Source organism: Carassius carassius, chromosome 33 (genome assembly GCF_963082965.1).
Source record: "Carassius carassius chromosome 33, fCarCar2.1, whole genome shotgun sequence".
Classification (NCBI taxonomy): Eukaryota; Metazoa; Chordata; class Actinopteri; order Cypriniformes; family Cyprinidae; genus Carassius; species Carassius carassius.
The window spans coordinates 24,303,940-24,311,418 of NC_081787.1; the positions used below are offsets into that span (position 1 = coordinate 24,303,940).

Below are 7,479 nucleotides of genomic sequence, written 5' to 3' on the forward strand. Positions count from 1 at the left end.
AAATCTCTTTGCAAGTGAAATGCCCCATTCTTTAATAACAACAGGTCAGGGATTCTGCACCATCACAATCACTGTCATCACCACAGTCACCAGCCCAGACATACACCAGATCTTAGTCACCTGTTTACTTATGAAAGTGAAAAAAAGTGAAAGTGACGTGACATTCAGCCAAGTATGGTGACCCATACTCAGAATTTGTGCTCTGCGTTTAACCCATCCGAAATGCACACACACAGAGCAGTGAACACACACACACACACTGTGAGCACACACCCGGAGCAGTGGGCAGCCATTTATGCTGCGGCGCCCGGGGAGCAGTTGGGGGTTCGATGCCTTGCTCAAGGGCACCTAAGTCGTGGTATTGAAGGTGGAGAAAGAACTGTACATGCACTTCCCCCACCCACAATTCCTGCCGGCCCGGGACTCGAACTCACAACCTTTCGATTGGGAGTCCGACTCTCTAACCATTAGGCCACGACTTCCCTTACATACAGGTCACTCGCAAAAGTTCCCCTCCACGGAAATCTTTAGTAAAAGGCGAAAGATTTATGCGATAATGAAGAGAAACTCGAGCTGTCATCTGCACCTGCAGCCTGCAATCAGCACTCCTCTCAGACACACATCGTACCAGGCTCTATCAAACTACTAACCTGTTTGTACTTAATCTCAGATGACCCTCGACTCCTGCACAAATCCAGAATACCCTATCACAGTCACCTCAGATAAGAACCAAGAGGCATTCCTTGAGTCAATACTCACAATTCAAGCCATTACTACTTGCAACTCATTAAATAAACTTACCTGTTATTGCACTAATCCCTTGTCTCCAGCCTGTGTTGTGAGAAAAGACCAGACCAACAACATTTACCACCATAGATCACCGGCACCCATCACATGCTGATGTTCTGGAGCAATTGGTCAATAGCCTATGAACTTCACTCACAACAGTTTCTGCACTGCCTTCTGCCTCTAAGTCCCATGGCCCTGTCTGCTTTGTTTGTGGTTGATGCAGCTGAGTGTGGTGTCTTCCTACTACAAGTTGCCCTGTTCGTTGAGATGCAAACTCTGAAATTCCCCACCGAACGCTCCAAGGTAGCTTTTCTCATTTCCCTGTTGACTGGCAAAGCTCTGTTGTGCGCACGTGCTACATGGAATGCCAATAGTACCATTATCAACTCGTATGATGCTTTCACTAACCATTTTAAGGAGGTGTTTAGTTTAGCTGCCGGAGCGTTGTCGTTGTCAGACCAGCTGCTACAGCTGCGACCACCCGTGACTACATTCTGCAATTTCACATGCTAGCAGCTACTAGTGGTCGGAATGAGGCGACCCTTCTCAGTGCTTATAGTCAGGGATTGTCATTTGTGTAGCCATGTTTATCTAAGATGACACGATTGGACTGGAAAGCTTTATGCAAAGAGCCACCCACATTTCTCAGCGCTTATATGCGTGCCAATCCACTGAAGCCGATCAGCAGCCTGCATCACCTGCCACAAATTCCCCAGTACCAGAACCTATGCAACTGTACTCAACTCATCTGACATGCTTGGAATCCATGCACTGCATTGAGCCCCGGCTCTGTCTCTACTGAGCAGCAGTTGATCACTTCATCCAGGACTGTTCCATCAGACCTCCACGCCTTGTGGTGAGTGCCCTTCAAGTATAGGCAGAGATAACCATGTTATCTTATACCGGTACAACTATTCACCCTAGACAATTCTTTTGCTGTCTCCACCCTCATTGACTCTGGCTTTTCGGGCAGACTCCACCTGCTCAGTAAGTGCCATGCCCAGGAGCTCCAGGTTGAAACTATCCAGGGAAAGCCGCTGGGGTGTGGAAGAGTGAAATATTAAGCTCCCCCCTTGAATTTACACATTAAATGTTTGCAGGACAGGACTGTCACATTTCTGGTACTGGGGGGACCCACCATTGAAATCAGCCTGGGACGCCCATGTCTCACCCTCCATTCTCCAGATGTTAGATGTGTACTGTGAGATCACTCACTAGAGTGAGTTCTGCCATCAGAATTGTTTCGCAGAAGTACCTAAGCTTCGTTCTCCCCCAATTTCAGCCTAAATTGCATCCACCCTCATTGAAAGCCCCAAGACAATTGAAGTGCTCACCATTCCATCTGACTATGAGGAGGTCCAGGATGTCTTCAGCAAGCAGGCAGCCACCCATCTACCACCTAACAGGCCATGGGACTGTGCGATCGATCTGCTGCCTGGGGCCAAGTTACCAAAGATTAGAGTATACCCTCTGTCCGTTCCATAGCACAAGGCAATGGAGGATTACATTCAAGAAGCTCTTTGTCAAGGATTCATTCAACCCTACACCTTGCCAGCTGTCTCCAGCTTCTTCTTTGTGGGCAAGAACAATGTGGACTTGAGGCCTTGTATTATTATTGTGCTTTAAATTTCCAGACAGTGAAGCTCCCATATCCACTTCCCCTGGTCCCTGCCACCCTGGAGGACCTCTAGGAACTTGCATCTTCTCCAAGTTGGACCTGCTGAGTGCATATAACCTTGTTCACATCCTGGAGGACTACGAGTGGAAGACAGCATTCATCACACCATCAGGCCACTATGAATACAAGTTGATGCCGTATGGACTCCAACTCACCATCCATCTTCCAGGGCTTAATGAATGAGGTGTTCTGGGAGTTACCACATCCCTCAGATGGTTAAAGACCTGCAATAGTTCCTGGGATTTTCCAACATTTACCATCGCTTATTAAGAACTACAGTATGCTCACTGCTCAGATCCCCCTCTTTCCTATGAGGAAGGCCTAAGTCCCTCTCCCGGACCTACAGCGCCCACAAAGCCTTTGAGAAGCTCAAGGAAGCATTCAGCATGGCCCGCATCCTTTGCCATTCAGACTTCCAAGCACCCTTCATGATAGAGGTGTACGCTTCCACCACCGGGGTCGGAGCTGTGCTGTCCCAGCAGTCGGGCGAACCTCCTAGCCTCCGCCTTGGCGCATATTACTCAAAAAAAAACAGTCCCCAGTGGAAGTCAGCTATGAAATTAGTAACCACAAGATATTGAGGTGAAGAAATGTGATGTCCGCAACACTGCTAACTCCCATAATTTATTAAAAAACAAGCAACGTTTCGACCCTCAGGTCTTCGTCAGGCTTAATATCAATGTGAAGTGAAATCACCTTTAAATAGACACAGGTGATCACCTTAATTAGACACACACAAATACAAGTCATGTGACAATTACAAGTCATAATAACCCCACTCATTACTCAATTAAGGGAACAGTTGTATGGAGAAAACAATCAACATACATAGCCTACATGCAGAAACACAAATGCACTCATTTTAAGCATGGCTCGAACACAAATGTACTCATAAGAATGGCTTTATGTCAAAATCTTCATTAAGACCATAAGGAGATAATGTGTTTAAATAGTAAATCCAAAAAGTTTCCCGTTGGAGAAGCTTTTTACCATGATCACCTCCTCTAAACGGTTTGTTGACCCACTCCAACCCAATATATCTAAGGGCGCTGACATTATGCTCAGCTTATTTAAAATGAGCAGCAACAGGACTACGTTCATCTCCTGTTCTGATGGTGCTTCTGTGCTCACTGATCCTAGTCCGTAGCGCTCTCGTTGTTTTACCGACATATGATAAGCCACATGGGCAACTGATTAAATAAATAACATGTGTGGTACTACATGTAATGGTGCCGCGAATAGATAGTGTCTTACCAGTGTGTGGATGATTAAATTTTTACATTTATGCGTATACGAGCACTGGGCACAACTTCCACATCTATAATTACCCTCTGGCATGTTAAAAAAAGGAGTTGTAAGTTGTGGACGTATATCATTCTTAACTAGATGGTCTTTTAAGTTAGAAGCACGCTTAAAAATAAGCTTAGGTTTTTCTGGGAAGACTCGGATTAGTTTGGGGTCCGAATCAATAATGTGCCAATGTTTGTAAACAGATTTTCTAAATTATGATACAAGTGGAGAGTATTTGACACAGCATAAAGGAGACTTATTTGGGGGTTTTGTGTGTTTATTTGATCGAAGGCACTCACCTTGCGTTGTCTGATCAAAACGTTCTTTTGCCGAATCCACCCAATCTTGTTTGTACCCTCTATTGACAAATCTTTTTGTCAAGTCCGCAGCCTGCTTTAAGTAAGATGTGTTATCGCTGCATATTCTGCGTACACGATTAAACTGACTTATTGGGAGACTTTTGACAAACTGCCTGGGATGAAAACTATCCCCATGCAATATAGTGTTGCGATCTGTAGGCTTGCGAAAAAGATCAGTTTTTAAGACCGTACCATCTTTATATATCTGGATATCCAGAAAACTGATGCGTTGTTTATCATATTCCAGAGTAAATTTTAAATGTTCATTACAAGAGTTCAAATACTCCTGAAAGTCATTTAATACATCCACTGTGCAATCAATAATCAGAAAAATATCGTCAATAAACCTCTTGTAAAATAAGATCTTAGAGTAAAATGGATTTCTCTGATGCAGCACAAATTGATTCTCAAAAAGACCCATAAATAAACAAGCATAATTAGGGGCCATTTTGCTTCCCATTGCAGTGCCTTTCTTTTGTATATAAAACTCATCTTGGAAGCGAAAGAAGTTATTGGTAAGAACTATGTTCGCCAAGTCTAATATGCACTCAGTGCTAGGTTTTGACTCCGCCTTATTCAAAGATAGAAAATACTGAAGTGCTTCTAGGCCACCATCATGTGGAATATTTGTGTACAAACTCTGAACATCAAAAGTGGCCAACAAACAATTATCAGAAATATGATCAAAGGTCTTTAGTGAATTGATAAAAAAAAAGACAGCCCCGTATTCAGACCAGCAGGAGAGTACGGTAATTAATCTTTCTGAAAAAACTTTGTCTGAGGCTTGTACGTCAGCCTTGAGTAAAGGACTGAGTTTTGTCCCAACTACTCATACTAATGACTTTGAGACTATTATTGATTTCCAGAAGTTATTTCGTAATCTTAGATTGAGGGAGTTTTTCCATTCTGATGTGACGGACAGTTTAACCACGAGTGTTCCCTCTCTGGATCAAGTCCTGTCGCCTGTTTCCTCTGCCCCTAGTGACTTGTCCCATAGTCGCTTTAAGAAAAGATCAACTTTTATTCCTCCTAAGCACCGTAATGCCTCTTTGGATACATACTGTCGTTTGGTTGAGAATGATGTAAAGGGTCTACTAAAAAATAAAAAAGAATATAAAGTGTCCAATAACCTGACTAAAGAGGAAAGAATAGCTGTAATGGATCTGAGTAAGGACAATAGAATTGTGGTACGGCCTGCTGATAAGGGGGGAGCTGTTGTTTTGCAAAATGTTGTGGATTATGAAAATGAAATTAAAAGACAATTAAGTGATTGTACATTCTATGAGAGATTATCATCTGATCCCACTAATAGGTTGAAGAACGGGGTATATTCTCAATTAGAACATCACTTAAATAATGGTGAATTTGACAAAAATGCCTTTGAGTTTCTTAAGATTGAACATCCAGTGATCCCTGTAATTTATACACTCCTTAAAATCCACAAGGGCTTAGATACCCCTCTGAAGGGAAGACCTATTGTCAGTGGGATTGGTAGCCTAACGGAAAATATTTCTGCCTTTGTTGATTATTTTATTAAATCAGAAGTGGTTACCCTTCCTTCTTATATACGTGACTCTATCGATTTTATCAATTCACTAAAGACCTTTGATCATATTTCTGATAATTGTTTGTTGGCCACTTTTGATGTTCAGAGTTTGTACACAAATATTCCACATGATGGTGGCCTAGAAGCACTTCAGTATTTTCTATCTTTGAATAAGGCGGAGTCAAAACCTAGCACTGAGTGCATATTAGACTTGGCGAACATAGTTCTTACCAATAACTTCTTTCGCTTCCAAGATGAGTTTTATATACAAAAGAAAGGCACTGCAATGGGAAGCAAAATGGCCCCTAATTATGCTCGTTTATTTATGGGTTTTTTTGAGAATCAATTTGTGCTGCATCAGAGAAATCCATTTTACTCTAAGATCTTATTTTACAAGAGGTTTATTGACGATATTTTTCTGATTATTGATTGCACAGTGGATGTATTAAATGACTTTCAGGAGTATTTGTAGTCTTGTAATGAACATTTAAAATTTACTCTGGAATATGATAAACAACGCATCAGTTTTCTGGATATCCAGATATATAAAGATGGTACGGTCTTAAAAACTGATCTTTTTCGCAAGCCTACAGATCGCAACAGTATATTGCATGGGGATAGTTTTCATCCCAGGCAGTTGGTCAAAAGTCTCCCAATAAGTCAGTTTAATCGTGTACGCAGAATATGCAGCGATAACACATCTTACTTAAAGCAGGCTGCGGACTTGACAAAAAGATTTGTCAATAGAGGGTACAAACAAGATTGGGTGGATTCGGCAAAAGAACGTTTTGATCAGACAACGCAAGATGAGTGCCTTCGATCAAATAAACACACAAAACCCCCAAATAAGTCTCCTTTATGCTGTGTAAAATACTCTCCACTTGTATCATAATTTAGAAAATCTGTTTACAAACATTGGCACATTATTGATTCGGACCCCAAACTAATCCGAGTCTTCCCAGAAAAACCTAAGCTTATTTTTAAGCGTGCTTCTAACTTAAAAGACCATCTAGTTAAGAATGATATACGTCCACAACTTACAACTCCTTTTTTTAACATGCCAGAGGGTAATTATAGATGTGGAAGTTGTGCCCAGTGCTCGTATACGCATAAATGTAAAAATTTTAATCATCCACACACTGGTAAGACACTATCTATTCGCGGCACCATTACATGTAGTACCACACATGTTATTTATTTAATCAGTTGCCCATGTGGCTTATCATATGTCGGTAAAACAACGAAAGCGCTACGGACTAGGATCAGTGAGCACAGAAGCACCACCAGAACAGGAGATGAACGTAGTCCTGTTGCTGCTCATTTTAAATTAGCTGGGCATAATGTCAGCGCCCTTAGATATATTGGGGTGGAGCGGGTCAACAAACCGTTTAGAGGAGGTGATCATGGTAAAAAGCTTCTCCAACGGGAAACTTTTTGGATTTACTATTTAAACACATTATCTCCTTATGGTCTTAATGAAGATTTTGACATAAAGCCATTCTTATGAGTACATTTGTGTTCGAGCCATGCTTACAATGAGTGCATTTGTGTTTCTGCATGTAGGCTATGTATGTTGATTGTTTTCTCCATACAACTGTTCCCTTAATTGAGTAATGAGTGGGGTTATTATGACTTGTAATTGTCACATGACTTGTATTTGTGTGTGTCTAATTAAGGTGATCACCTGTGTCTATTTAAAGGTGATTTCACTTCACATTGATATTAAGCCTGATGAAGACCTGAGGGTCGAAACATTGCTTGTTTTTTAATAAATTATGGGAGTTAGCAGTGTTGCGGACATCACATTTCTTCACCTC

General features: G+C 41.7%; 1 non-coding gene across 1 annotated transcript; it reads right to left on the reverse strand.

The window, feature by feature from the left end:
• Positions 1-461: 461 nt before the first annotated feature.
• Positions 462-575, reverse strand: LOC132114391 (U5 spliceosomal RNA). The gene has a single exon (XR_009425312.1). It is a non-coding gene; the product is annotated as a U5 spliceosomal RNA (small nuclear RNA).
• Between the last annotated feature and the right edge of the window lie 6,904 nt (positions 576-7,479).